This window comes from Triticum aestivum, chromosome 4B, assembly GCF_018294505.1.
Source record: "Triticum aestivum cultivar Chinese Spring chromosome 4B, IWGSC CS RefSeq v2.1, whole genome shotgun sequence".
Lineage (NCBI taxonomy): Eukaryota > Viridiplantae > Streptophyta > Magnoliopsida > Poales > Poaceae > Triticum > Triticum aestivum.
In genome coordinates, this window is record NC_057804.1 from 427501496 (window position 1) to 427517124 (window position 15629).

General features: G+C 46.5%; 1 long non-coding RNA gene across 1 annotated transcript; it reads right to left on the reverse strand.

Annotated features, from left to right (window-relative positions):
* Nucleotides 1–2087: 2087 nt before the first annotated feature.
* Nucleotides 2088–4953, reverse strand: LOC123094935 (uncharacterized). The gene is made up of 7 exons (XR_006446046.1): nt 4548–4953; nt 4226–4431; nt 3676–3787; nt 2928–3098; nt 2663–2753; nt 2444–2538; nt 2088–2167 (listed from the first exon to the last, which is right to left on the reverse strand). It is a non-coding gene; the product is annotated as an uncharacterized lncRNA (long non-coding RNA).
* Nucleotides 4954–15629: the final 10676 nt, after the last annotated feature.

Genomic DNA, 15629 nt, shown 5'->3' on the forward strand with positions numbered 1-15629 from the left:
TCGCACCCGTCTTTCAAAAAAAATCTCGCCCATCTATCTGACGCGCGTGCGAACCGCCGCACGGCAGGACAGGCGTGCGTACATCTGCTTATTAGATTTCCCCCCTTGATTCTTCTACAAGTAAATTACACCGGTGGTGCTAGAATTTGGCACAAACGGTCACTTTGGTGCTAGAACTAGTGGCATACATTGAACTGGTGTAGTAAGTTGGCTCGGACATGCAAATGCGATGCAAATCATGTTTGTGTACGCCTGAGCCGCTGACTAGGCGTGCCAGCATGGCGTGGGCCCCGCTGTCAGTGACTGGATGACAGAGAGGGGGCGTATGGCCAGTTTTTTGCAAAAACCCTCTCGATATTATTCATTTCTTGCAAAGAAGCCCCTGTCGATGTTCGAGAAGTGGCATTTCATTTTTTTAAAAAAATAACACGAAAAACGAGTCCCCCGACTCTCGAGCCAATGACCTGCGGCAATGGCAAATCCGATCGAGCAACTCCATCAGTGCACCCTTCATGTGCTCCATGGATAACTACACAAGACTAGTAAGCTTGTACGTGCAATGCACGTCTCAAGTGCAATCAAAACATTTGTTTAATACTCCTATTTACATAGGTTTCCACTTAATAGTGTTTGTTCTGGTAGAAGAAAACCAAATCTCATATGCAAATGAAGAAGCTGCAAATAGATTAAAGATCAATGTGTTATGTAACATTGTAGCTTATACCAATAAATCAATTATTAGCTATTTTTGTGTTCTTATTATCCATGTGCTTCTACCCTTGATGCCTATTAGACTTCGGCCTAGATCCATGAATGCATTCACAAAGATTTTGTATTATAAATCCCCTACTCATTTTTTCATCTATATCCATGAACGTATTCATAGAGATCTTTATATTATAAGTTCTGTTGTCGAAATAGACAAATCTGTATGGCTCGGACTTATTGCACAAACAGACATGTCTTGCAATTGCAATCTCCACCCGTAATTCATGTTGAACACTCTTATCTCTTCGTTTTTGTGTTTGGAGATTTTAGTTCATAAGCTAAGTTCAATAGAAGGAGATATAACCATTTAGCTATAAATCAGTGCACTTCTCGACCCTTATAAATCAGTGAGCTTTGAAGCAGATGAGTTAGCTTGGAATTCCTACATTTGAGAGAAAAAAAAGGAGTAAGACTGAGCTGAGGGGATGCTTCTTTTAAGTAACTGAGCAAGGCAGATGGTGAAGCATGTAGATACTGAATAAGACAGAGCAATATGGAATGTGGGCATTTTTGGAGGCAAGGGAAGCAATAGCATCAATCAGTGCAGAGAATACAGATTGTTCGATGAACTTTGCCTCCTTCGACGTCTCTCCTACTTCAGTTTTAGCGAAGTGCTCACTTCCAGCAAGGTCAACCAACCACATGTGGCTTTTACTACTTTACCCAGTCACCAAATGCTCACTCCTGACAGTCACCAAGCCACAAGTTCCATAGTGAAGGTTTTCTCTATTCAAGTTCACCCATATGCAAAGGTGCATACATTGATTAATTGATCTCACGACGGCAAGATCTTAGCAAATACAACCTGTGAACAAAACAATTAGAATACGACCAATTAAGTTAAAAACCCTCTAACAATAGAAGCATATCAAAAATATATTCAACAAAGTATGCATATGCTTATTATCACACTGAAAGACTCTCCTATTCAAAATTTTAATATGTCAGGGTGTCTAGAAGCAAATACAAATTGAAAAATTATCATGAATGTGGTATCGATAAAATTCAGTTTGTAAGAACCTTTTGAAAATCCAAATTTTGATGCTCCATGTTATTTTATAGGGAAGAAATTGCCTGAGATTTTGGGACAAAAGTTAGATCAAAGAGCGGTGCTGACGGCCAGCTCCCGTGAGCTGCTCAACCTAGGTTGTTTGCTCAAAGATGCAAATGCAGATAGAGGCTATAGAGAGAGATGGGGTGCAGAAGCAAGGCTATTGTGTGAATATAGTGTACATGTTAGACTGAGAAAATATTTTTCAAAATAGCCACTTACCAAATCACCATCTAATGTTGACAACAAGTAAGCATCTGCAGCAGCTATCCCTTCATGCATTTATCTATTTGTAAGGACAAAACATGGATTGGATCATGGGTTTTGCAAAGTGATATTCTAGCAAATCTGCAATCAGTATATACATATAAGTAAGAAAATCAATGAAATTAACACTTCTAAAACATAAGAATAATGGTAGACATATAGGAACACATTTTAACATCTCGTACAAGCCTGTTGATTTATAAAGGATGATTAGTCGAGTATGTGTTGTTCTAAACAGTTATATTGTGTAGAGTGGTATTTTTTTATAGAAGAAATGGACAATGTATGCCCGCCTACTCCTCCTTGGGGATCTACCAGCTCCACCAGATGCTCTTGCGCTGGCTGGTAAGCACTTACCTGCTCTCACTGATCATCCTCACAGTCTTCCTCTGCACCCATATCATCGACACGAGCATGTTGCGCTGAGTGTTGTCTTTCTTCGGTTTGATCTCCTGCACAGGGAAAGAATACCACAACTGATCAGTGTACACCAGGCCAGCATTCAAAAAACAAAATGAAATGTGTTTTGAAAAAAAGAACTTATCCAACAACTCCAGTGCATGCTGGCATACATACCCTGAGCTTTTGAAGTCATGCTTATATGAAGCCTCCTCCCTCCTCCGTCCCCAATTTTGCCATGAGGCCAATGATCCATCAAGCCGCCTCACTGTAATCAGAAGCAGTACTTTCAGTTGCAAGAGAAGAAGTATCTACAACATAGGAAAGGAAGAATTGAACTTTATCAAAATAATAACAAGGAAGGCAACAAACAAAAGATATGGTTAAAAGCCAAATATGTCCAAGTAGGCAGCTCTGTCCTCTACGAAAAAACAAGTCAGACCTGGATATGTCCAATTTTAATATATCTCAGAGCCAAACAGACAAAATGAAACATCATTTTTTCCTTGTTACTGTCAACGCTGCATATTCGTACATTTTCCACCGTCATGTAGGCATCACTAATACGTAACACATGAGAGAGGATGATCCTCGAATCCGATCTGATCACCAACTGTAAAAATAAATGACCAGATAAGCATCGCATTCATACAATTAATCCATCAAACCTTAATTAGTACGTAGGAGACATGTGGTCACCACACTCTTAGCATATACATGCGCGGATAAGTTATAAAAAGTATCTTGTTATGTTATGTTAAATCAAGGAAACCAGAAAGAAACATTTCTGGATGAAGTAATAAAGAATAGTTGAATGATGCAGCATGGTGCACAACTGCGTGTTTACATGGGAAAAATGAATAGATGGAAATGTATTCAGAATACAATAAGTTCGAGCCTCTGTATTAAAAGGGAACTCATATGCTCCTCACGAGCTTTGCTGGAGAATGTTTCAATGGGTTTATGAAGAACTTTATCGTTTCTAGAAAAATACAAGCTTAGTTTGGAAAAATAAATATCAAAATTACCATTTAAAAGAATGCATACATATATATATAGACACGCGTATGCACTTAGTTTATCCATCGAGTGGATTAAAACTCCAGTAAAAAAAATTGGATTCAATCCAGAGTTTTCAGCCATCCGCCCTCATCGGTTCCTCAGATCAAGAATACAATCTTTGACCATACCTTCGCTATAAATATCAGTTGTTCATAATTTAACCTTGGTTTGGCTGCAAACATCAACATATGTTGTAGCTAGATTTTGATGCTTTATGACTGACCATGGTAGGAGCTTAAACTGAAGAACAAAAATATCAGAAAAAGGAAACATGTTATTTATAAGGCAAAAAAGTAGATCAAATGAGCATTGAAAGTATTTCTACTTGTTCTTGTGTGAGTACCATCTAATCTCTACACATTCACTGTAGTAAATTATCTATGTAACAGAGACCAAAATTTTGCCTCCCAGAATCTAACCAGAGACCAATCAAATACACAAAGAGGATCCCAGAGTTAGTAATATTACGACAAAAAATTCTGGTATTAGAAAAGTATTATTTTCATGAAAAAAATGATGATACAATTTTACCTAACAAATTTGAATGACCTCTTTTCTAAAGGAAACAATCTGAATGCTCTTTTGTATGTCATGAGCCAAACTTAGACTGCCCGCTATCTAATATGCCATCGATTTACTAACAGATATAGTAGTTCATAACCAACCAATGGGCAATACCTGATAACATCATGGTAGAACATTGATGTAGGCACCGACATTGAAACCAAGAGGACATTCACGCAAGAGATAGCGGTGCCAGGAATAGCCGTATTTGAAACTGTGAAGATCCTACACACTACCCCAAATATACGACTTGTTAGCCGGATCGCCTCTTGCTCCTCCCGCAGAAATCACCTTCCCTTCTACGTTTCCTCATCTCATACCTGCAATACAAATAACCTCCTCCCTGTGAGGCAATTCCTGGAACACTTTTTTTTAAAAATTCCTGGAACACTTGAAGGGTAGGAAAACAAACTGTCCTGGAGGACGGTTTACTTACATGTCAATGACGCCCGAACCGAGCCCAACGGACAGGGCATCAGCGCCTTCCACACCATCACCGTGGAGAAGCTCCATGGATACTCACTAAAGCACGACGACGATGTTGCTGACCTTGATGATGGAATCGAACGGTAGTGCCTACTGCGTGAGGTTGGAGATGAAACGCCTAGCAGATCGCCTTCGCTGCTGGCTGCCTGCACTTCTAGAGAAGTGTGCATCTGAGGCGGGGGCAGCAGAGGAGGACCAGCGGGGGGGCTGCTCATCTGCTCACGCTCGCGGCAGCGGGGGCGGCGGCGGGGGCCAACCGCGCGCGGCGGGGCGGCGGCGAACCACGTGGGCACGGAGTACGGCGGGGCGGCGTCGAACCGCGCGGGCCGCGGGAGGACGGGGGCTGCGAACCGCACGTGGGCCGTGCTGTGGAGGCCGATGGGAGGAGGAGGAGCAGGAGGGGGCGTGCGTGCCTGCGTTGATAGTTTTTTCTTTTCTTTTTCGAACGCCTGGCTTAATTAGCGATCGATGGATCAATTATTGGGTTAATGCGTGGCTTGTAGCGTTAAACACAGAAGGATTAGGAGCCATTAGATCTCGTAAATGAATGGGTTAGATTGTTTGGATCTGCCCCTCTTTTCCTTTTATATATAACTACACAAGATGCATTTAAACGCAGGCGCTCTTGGAGCCAAAATGGGCTGCAGTCTGTGCGACCCATTTGGACCTGCTCATTTCTTTTGGAAATTTGTAATGCAAATATTAACGCCCACACGTGTGGCACGAAGCAACATGGCCCAAACACCTCCAGTATCCTTTATTTTGCCACATCAAAATAGATGACATCAGCGAGAATCTTTTTTGTTTTCGGCATAAAAATGTTTTATCTCCTAATTAATAAATCGGTTTTCACCATTAAATCCGTCTCGACGAGATCTTCAAAACTAGATCCCATGTTGATATCTTTCGATGAATTTTTTTTGACCAAAAGTTGCCATGATGTTTACACCGTAGTTGCCATAGTGTTACACTAAAATTGCCATGTGGCAAATTTAGTTTATAGAGCGTGGCAATTTTAGTATTTTGACCATGGCAATTCCAGTACTTTGACCATGAAAATTATTTTTTGTATGAACCATGACAATTTTAAGTGCATATCATGGAAATTTTAGTTTATGGTTCATGGCAAGTCTAGTTTCTTAATTCCCCGTTTTATAATATGTCAAAATTTACTTTTAAATGTAGAAGAAAATAGATAAAACATATCATGGCAATATCAGTGTAAACACCATGACAATTCATGTGCAATAGACATGGCAACTTTTAAAAGTCATCGAAACATATAGATACGAGATCTAGTTTCGAAGATCTCGTCGCGATGGATTTTATGGTGAAAACGGATCTTCAATCGATTTTTTCATTAAAGATATAAAATAGTTTAAAAACTGAAAATCCAAAAAGATTCTCACATGCATGCATGCTGTGACGTGACGTAATCTTTGTGTTATAGGACATGTGGCAGGTATTGATGACAAGCAATCAATTCCCAGGCATGGAGGCGCGCCTCTTGTACACCCAGCCCGTCCAAAAGCACCCCCAACTGGCTTCGCAGAAATCCATGTTGACGCGGGTGTGAGAGAGGGCAGAGGGGGTTCTGCTGTTTCAGTGTGCCGGGACAGGCAAGGTAACTACCTGCAAAGCTCGGCACTAGTGGTTGCAGGTCTTGATGATCCTTCAGTATTAGAGACTATTGCATGCAGAGAAGGGTTGGCGCTAGCAGAAGACCTCAATTTGCATAATTTTGTCATTGCTTCAGACTCCAAGAAAACAATAGCTGACATCAATCAGGGCGCAAGAGGAAGGAACAGATCCATAGTTCATGAAATCTCTCTTGGCATCTTTATTTCAATGTAAATTTACTTTTGAAGGTTGTGCTGTCAACGTTGATGCACATAGGTTAGCCAAGTATTCACTTACTCTTGGTCAGGGTCGACACATTTGGTTGGGCAACCCCATGATCCGAACTGTATACCACATATTGTGGCTTTTGATGAATAAACTTGGCTTTTTTCCCTCTTTTTTTTGTAAAAGGTATGTAAATTATAACCTTAGTAATAAAAATAAATTTCAAATATTTTTGGTGTATACATATTATATAAATCCAAACAAAAATAACTTACTTTTCAAAAAAACATGTATTATTTTCAAAACATTCACATATATAATAATATTTATGAATTATAAAAATGTTTTTATAATTTAAAACAATTTATAATTTAAAACAATACAACATTAATATTTGTAATTTAAAATTTAATTATTTTTTCATAATAAAATTACATACATAAAAATATAATTGCAAAAGCTTCAATAATAATACGCACATATGTGTAATTCAACATTTGTATAACAAAAAATATTTGTAATTTAAATTTTAAAATGTTCATATGAATATTCAATCATGGCTACTATGTAAATTATAGATGTTTTATGAATATAAGTCACGAGTGAAAATTATACACAAATGAATATTTAGTAAATGTTTGTATTAATCATTTCGTTAACTTAAATCTAAGCTGCATGTGTATAATTCTTTTGTTATTCATTAAACATGATTATTCAATAAACTTTTAAAATCTCCGTACTTACTAAACAATTTTGTACAGTACATGGGTGTATATTTAAAAGTTTTTATTTACTAATCATCATCTTTATGTATCATATTTATATTCCCACAGAAGAATTATAATATTTGTAACACACGAATATTGAACATTATTTTTATTACTTACATGTTTATTACTTACTTATACAGATATCTTAAAATAACTAGTGCGTGGTAAATGGACGCACTATTTGAAATCCATTTAGGCCCCACAGGCGTCCTACATTAAGGACTGTTATGGACATAAGTAAGCATAACGCGAGTGGTGTATTGGCCATCAGTCTTGCTGTACGTCGTCTATGATCGAGACGTGGAGGCCATATATTTTCAGTTTAATTCTCCTGTACTGCAGGCGAGACCCATGTGTCATAGGGGCAAAAAAATAAATAAAAAGACAACTGACATGTAGACATGGACTTTTTTATGAAATCAAGGGGGTTTTCGTAAAAAATAGGCCACACGCAGGCCCCATGCCATGTTGGCGCGTCAAGTCAGCGTCGATTTTGATCCGAACGTGATTTGCACCGTATTTGCACGTCTGAGCCAAGTTATTGCACCAGTTCAATGTGGTTGGATGGTTAGAGGGACTGCGGCCAGGGTTCAAATCCTGGTGCTCGCATTTATTCCTGAATTTATTTCAGGATTTCCGGTGATGCGCATTCAGTGGAAGGATACGTTTCCGTCGACGACGAGGCGCCTACGGTGACTTCGTAAATCTCAAGATGATATGCCGGCCCAGTCTTTCGGAGGTGCTCATAAAAGTAGGGTATGCGTGTATGCGTTCATAAGGGTGAGTGCATGCATGTATATAAGACCGCTTGTATCTGTACTGATGTTCAAAAAGAAAAATTATAATACCAAAATGATCGTTTGTGTCCAATTCTAGCACCACCCGTGTATTCGACTCTTCTTCTACCACCGTTCTCTCCCGAATAGGAAACAGATCTCTATACGCGTGTTGGACTAGGAGGTTAGTCAAGTTAATTACGCTAGTTGATGGTTGTGTCCGACACTGACTCGGACTCGTGTACGTGTGCGCGCGTGAGTCTTTCTTCTGAGCCTATATAAGTAAGGGCAGTCTGTGAGTTTTGTGAGCAGGTGGCGTGAGCGAGCAACTTCCGGCGAGCGCCCAACGTGCCGGCGACTGTAGCTCATCCCAAGTTCCACAAATAACTCCTCGAGATCCTCGCGCGCGTGCCGGACGCGCCCGCGCTCCTCCGCTGCGCCGCCACGTGCAGGCGGTGGCGCGCCCTTGTCGTCCACCCCTCCTTCCTCCGCCGCCGCTGGCCAGACCCCGAGTACTCCCTCCTCAGCTCATTCCGCCCCAAGGAGTTGAACGAGGGAACAGCCCTAGCGAACGGTCGCCGCTTGCTCAGCTCCTTAGTCCCTGACGCCGCCGGCCTCCCCGCCGACTCCGTGTGGCCGCTGACGTCGCGCGACGGCCTTGTCCTCTTCAGACTCCTCAACCATAGCCCCGGGCCGCTGATCGGCGTCCCGCTGGCCATGTGCAGTCTGCTCGCCGGCACATGCGTCGTGCTGCCCCCGTTCGAATGGTATATATACTACGTAGGCCATGCCATTCTAACCAGCGCGGACTGCCGGCCATCGTCGTCGTCCTCGTTCAAAGTGCTAATGATCGTAGCAGGGGAGACGGACTACGACCTCCACACCTTCGTGGCTGGCCAGCCGAGCTGGAACGCGCCTACTAGGTGCCTAAGCAGGGCGGCGCTGGGGTTCCTCGTGAACAGCGACGCCGTCGTTTGCCAGGGCGCAGCGCACTGGCTCTTCTGCGCGTCCTCCATCTTCCACGTCCTTCGCGTCGACGCCGAGACCGGCCGCGTCTCCTCAACCAAGCTCATGAGCCCCATGAGCCCGTGTGTCAGCAACCACGATCTCACTGTCCAGGGCGACCGAAGCCGCCTCGCTACCACCACCGATGGAAAGCTCTTGTCGCTCTGCTTGTATGACGCAGGCCTCCAGTTGGTGGAGATCTGGACGCAGCCCGCGGCAGGGCATGGACAAGACTGGTCGCGCACCGGGGTGATCGACCTAGAACCAATCCTGGAGCAGCCTCAACGAGTTCCGTATGTTTGGCTGCGAGAGAGGTGCGGCAAGCTGATCATCATGCTCCCAGAGCACCACGGCTACCTTGCCAATCTCCAAACCGGGACGACGCAAGAGCTGGACAGCATGTCTTCTTCTGGCCCCATCGGCGAATCTGGAGTCTACATGGAGATAGATTGGACCGCCTTCTTCATGGCTCGCCTAGCATGCACAACTGGCTACAACCAACCATTATACTAATAAAGAATTCTTTGTTAATTCCTACTACTAACGGTTTGTGTGACCCATATATAAATCATTAATGTATTACACTCACACAATAATACGTATGGTACTCTCGTTTTAGCATGCCAATATTTGGGCAAAGCTGAACTTATGATGCTCTCTCCAAATTGTTTGCTGGTCACTACCACGTCACTACCCCCTCCGTAAATAAAACTAAGATCATTTACATCACTAAAGTAGTCTGTGGACCGCTAGAGTATTACAACCGTACAGATCTCCATCGAACTACCATAGAGCCGTGTCCCCCCCCCCCCACCCCCCGCGCAGGCGACCCGGGCGCCCCAACCCTAGCCGCCGCTAACCAACCCCCACCCGATCCCTCTCCCCGCCCGCGCGTTGCCGGCGGCGGCGCGATCTCCTTCGCCCTCGGCTGGAGCGGGGGCCGCAGGAGGCCTCTTGTTCGCCCAAGACGGCGGATCCTGGAGGCCGGCGCGGCGGATGGTGCTTGCTGGCGGTGGCGGTGTGGGGCGGCGCAGCCGCTGGCCGGTGGTGGTGCGTCGTCGCGGCAGAGCGCGCGGGCCGGTGGCGGCACGATGTTTCTCCCGTGACGGGGCTCGCTTTGGCCAGATCTGTGCTGCCTGTGGTGGAGGCTGGTGGCGGATGCGCGACAAGGAGCTTGGCAAGGCGGCGGGCTTGGACAGAGCTAACAGCAGTGCAGTGGTGTGCTTGGGTGATGGCGGCGTCATCTGGAGGCATTGGAGCGAACCCACGGATAGGCTGGTGGCGGCGACGCTGCGATGGCTCGGCCAAGATGGGGTCTTGGCGAGCAGCGAGTGGCCGGTCACCTCCGTGCGGTGTGGTGAGTGACGGAGCTCCCCTGGTGGTGTCGTTTGGTGCTTCGTGGAGGAGCGGGTCCGACCGTCACAAGCCTGGCCTTTGGAGTGGGCGTCGGCGGTTGCAGACGGTTCTGGACCCTGTCGGAGGTGGCGGTGGCTGTGACCTCTTGCTCAGGCTAGGAGTTAGTGCGGTGGCTGGGTGCCTCTTGGTCGTGCAGCCGGTCGTCAGTGCTCGGCTTTGCAACTACTTCGGCATAGAGTTGCGGTGGCGGCGGTACGAGGCTAATTGGACGGTGTTGCCCAATTCTAGGAGGTGTTGTGGTGATGTGCGATGCGTGGATGAAAATCTTGCATGGCTTATGTCGGGCCGGCGGCGATGGCACCCGTGGATGTCATCACCTTCTTGGAGGCGTCGCCGAGGCGTGTTCGCCATGACCCTCGCTCTCTTGGAGTTGGTGGTTGTCTCAGGGCGAAAGCCTCAATTCGATGTTGGATCGGCACATTGGCGGCGTCCTCGACGTCGTATCTTTGTTGGGAGCTTTATGTGTGGAGACATGGTTGGGTCCTTATTGCTCTCCCCGGTGTTCGCCGTTGTCCTCTGTTGGTCCTATGCGGTGCAATGTACGCTCGTCGCTGGTTTCTCCAAGATGGTGTTTTCCTTAGATTGGAGCAAGTCCCGCCTTCCACTTGCCACTTCCTCTTAGGCGCTCGGGGTGGATCGTGTGTCGACAAGCAATGTTCTACGGAAGGTGGTGGTCTTTGGAGGCGTCTGGCGTCGGTCGAGACGCGGTGTGTGTGTCGGTTGAGGATAGGCTCTTTTGTGTTGTAGCTTGCTTTGCTGTGTTGTCCGTCTGTGGACTTGGTTGTGAGTGGTGTGGTGTGTGCTATGCTCGTTGTTCGCAGCGAGCGGTAGTTTCTTATAATTTCAATTCTGCCTTCTACAAAGCTATGATACGCCTAGGCGTACTCTCGAAAAAAAACTGAAGTAGCTTGTTCCATGTTAAGAAAACAAACTAACAGCATCTATTGTTGGGGTGCCCCAAATCGGTCTCAAATGCCCGGGCGGCCCGACCGGTCATGAAATTTCAATCCAAATTGGTACCTCAATCGCCTGGCCTGATGGGCACCCCTCATATCCAGCCCAAATATAGGGCGGATAAGGGGCGCTCGGGTGCGTCCATCACATCGGACCGACCCACGCTGGCTCACCCAACCCCACATATATTCCTCCATATCCGCTCGTCGGACCAAACCGTAACCACTTCACTCTAGTCCCCTCCGCCATCCAAGCTCATCTTCGGCGGCGCCCGGCCGTCTCTGGCATGGCGGGCAGCAGATCCGAGTCCTTCACCTCCAGATCCGTCGACCCCGAACTCATCCCACGCAACCCCGAGGAGGAGATGGTCGTCCGACTTGCGCTCCGCCGCTCCCGGGAGAAGGCCCATGGACGGCAGCGATAGGACTCCTTCCGTCGGGAATCTATTGTGTCCACCCAAATGGCGCATGGATCTGGCGCTAGGGAAGCCGTCGCTGCCTCACCGCCCCCAACTCCTCCGTTGGCGCGCCGAGGCCATAAACGCACCGTGGGCATCGTTCGACGCAAACATGGCGCGACATGCCTGCCGTGCAAGGCAGCGGGCGTGGGAGGCGGCGGCTGCCCTCGCGGCGGTGGACGTCGACGAGGCAGAGTCACATTCTCCGGTGCCCCGTATGGTGCGCAAGTCCGGGCGTCAAAACCGCGTCGTAGTGGATGTCACCGGCTCATCCCAGGACGGATCCTGTCAGGACCCCGATCCTAAGTCACACTGATCTAGCATGTAACACATCATATCACTTTGCGGCCTCACGCACGGTATCCCCACGGGTATCACCTTACATGGCCCGGGACCGTTTGCGCCTTTTGGCTCACGTATATGATAGTGTCGCTACCATCCATATGATAGAGAACCCGGCCCGACATGACTAGTCGTAAACCCAAGGTGACACTAACTTAAAGGGACAGGCATACATGACCCATCAATGCACGTGCCGGTCATCAACGTATGAACCCAAGTCGTAGAAAGCTACAAGGACTTAAAGGAACAACGCATGACATTTCCCTGAAGGGACAAACACGGGAGCAAAGAAGGACACATGCCGATCACCCCATGTGTTCCGAAGCAATAGCAAGCTACCATGGCTCAGTGGAAGCACTAGGAGACATTTCCCCATAAGAGAGACTACCAAGAATAAACAACTAGATTGTCGGATCCCACACATACCAAGCATTTCAAAATCATATACACAATATGCCTCGATATGTGCAAATACAACATGGCATCACAACAAAACTCTACGACTCAGAGTATTTATTCATAAGACTTCGAAAAGTCATACATAGTAAAAATTACAATCATGGGTCGCATGACCCAACATACAGAGCATACAGCAACGGAAGCATAACATGTCTGAGTACAGACAACTACAAATGAAAAAGGCTGAGAAGCCTGACTGTCTACAAGACCCTCCCAAGGGTACAAGATTGTAGCTGAGGTAACAAGCTAAACATCGAAGTCCACGCAAAACTACTAGTGAGACCGAAGTCTCTCTGCAAAAACACAAGTTAAGTAAACGTGAGTACAAATGTACCAGCAAGACTTACATCAGAACTAACTACATATGCATCAGTATCAACAAAGGGGGTGGTGGAGTTTAACTGCAGCAAGCCAGCTTTGACTTAGTGGCTATCATGTACTACGACTGCGGGAAACTCTTTTGAGGTGGCACACACGAGTCCACATATTCACCATATCAATACACCACTATGGATCAGCTCCCGTCTCCCTACGAGAAGGCCATCCATAGCACTCACGCTTATTTTGCGCATTTTAGAGTATCCACTTTCACTTGTCTATGAACTGCATAAGCAACCCAGTAGTCCATTACCGCGGACGCGGCTATTCGAATAGACCATGTTAACCCTGCAGGGGTGTACTTCTTCACACATGCTCTCGCCACTTACCGCCATGTACACGTCATGTATCTCGGCAACCTTCAAGCGGAAGCCTAGCGAGGGTGTCGACCACGACCTGACTAACCACACGTCTCTAGTCCAGGTTTATCGCCTATTTAGGTTCCATCTGTAGGGAGTCCAGTCGAGGTTTTTACTACGGCCACAAACGATGTGTGTAGTGTTCCCAAGCCCAGCAAACGGGTGCCACTTAGTACACCGGGCCACGGTGCCTACTCTGTCCCAAGCCCACCTGGCCGGGTGCTACTTGGTAGACTACTATCACAACCTACAAACACCAGAAACTAGTTGCAACTCCTAGACAGAGATCGGGGCGATTAATCAGTCGAGAGGGGCACTTAAGCATTGCAATGTGTTGTAGTAACTGTCTTGGATCACAAACATAGAACTCAGTTCCTGAGGATGGTTTCAATGAGACAACCCACCATGTACTCCTACATGGCCTCTCACCGCTACCTTTACCCAATCGTGTTCACACACTTAGCTCTCAACAGTAGGACATGATCACTATTGGAGATATGCCCTAGACGCAATCATGTATGATGATATTTCCTATGTGTTTATGAATAAAGATAGTCCTTGGATGTAATCAATGATACTTGTTGGCAAGTATGTGACTTGTCTGTGAGATCTTGTGTTATATGATACATCCTAAATTGTCCCTAGTCGCAAGTGACGTGTGGGCACGCGTCGGACTAGACTAGCATATGACACGGTGGATGGCTCAGTCTCACTAGCCATGGAGCATTGGATGCTAACCGGATAATATGGACTCAGAAGGATCTGGTCGAATTCGACGTAGTCGAATCCGAGTCAAGATAAGGTCCGAGTCGAACAGACCCAACTATGAGACACAACAATATGTCATCTGTGAGTCTCTAGTACAACATACGTTTGCTTTGGGCCGACCAAACGCTACTCCGTGACTGGGTAGTTACAAAGGTAGGTTTCGGGTTTGTCAAGTCCCATGATGCGAGACATGGTCGAGCAAGATGGGATTTGCCCCTCCGATCAGGAGAGATATACTCTGGGCCCCTCGTGTGATCCGACCAGGATAAACATGGCCATCCAACAAGGATTATGAGATAATCTATGGAACGAGAAAGAGGTCGGGCTAGCACAAGGATGACAGTCTCGCCTTGAGCCCGACAACATATATCGTGAGGCAAAGGGAATAGAAGTGTGACACATTGTACAGGTTCGCCTAAGCAGCTTCATAGTCTGCTTGGTGGTCGGCATGCCTTGCTAGAGGCTGCTACCAACCATGCAGGTCGGAGGTGATACGAACTGTGACCAAGACGACTTGAACCTAAGGGGTCGCGCGCTTGAGGGAAGGAACCTACGAGGTTCGTTCGGAGGACACTGGTCGGATGTGATCCGAGCTGGACTTGGAACACGACCGAGTAGACTTTGGGCTTTAGGATCCGTGCAAGGCCCAAGTGTTGAGCCCGCGATGGATGCCTATAAATAGTGGAGGTGCAGCACACTTATTCAGTTGATCGCTTCGGCACCGTCGTTAGGGCTTTGCATGTGTTGCAACTAGCCACCTCCACTCGCCGCCGATTGTGTGATCAGACCTAGCAGTCCGCCGCAAGACGTTCCTCCTGCACGCGTGGATACCGTTAGAGGCGGTGCACTTGCGCCGCTCCGACGAACCTATTTGTGGGATCCGATCGTCTACGTGGGAGACCGAAAAGCAGGAGACGACTCCGGGAACACGAGGCGACTTCGGGAATGCGCTGCCTCAACACGAGGCGTCTAGTGGTAACAATCTGTGATCCATTTCCGGTAGCATGTTCTTGGTTGTTCTGCGCATAGGAAATTTTAATTGTAGTTGACGCACCCTACTGCAGAACCCTACAATGGTATCAGAGCCTTTGCTATAGAATTTGGATTCAGATTATATGCATATTAGATATGTGGAGGCGGCAGATGAGATCTATTGTCATTGATGAGATCGGCTGTGTGCACGGTTGATGAGATCAACTGCACATGGGGATCGATGAGGCTATGTTTTATGATGATCGGAGTCGATGAGGTCGTGACACAACCTACCCCTACCGGTCGGTATCCGCCATCAGGGTGAAACGTAAATCCGAATCGGACTCGCCGTGTGCGTAACGCCTTGTATTTTGTACACGAGCACTCAAACCAGTAGAATGCGATTCTATGCGTAACTTTGTTTTACAGGTTTGATGTGAATAGTATGGCTCATGTGTATGTGATGCATGTGTGTAATTTATACATGGCCTGCGCGTCATGTTTGTCAGCCGGCAGGAGCCAAAGTGTTGT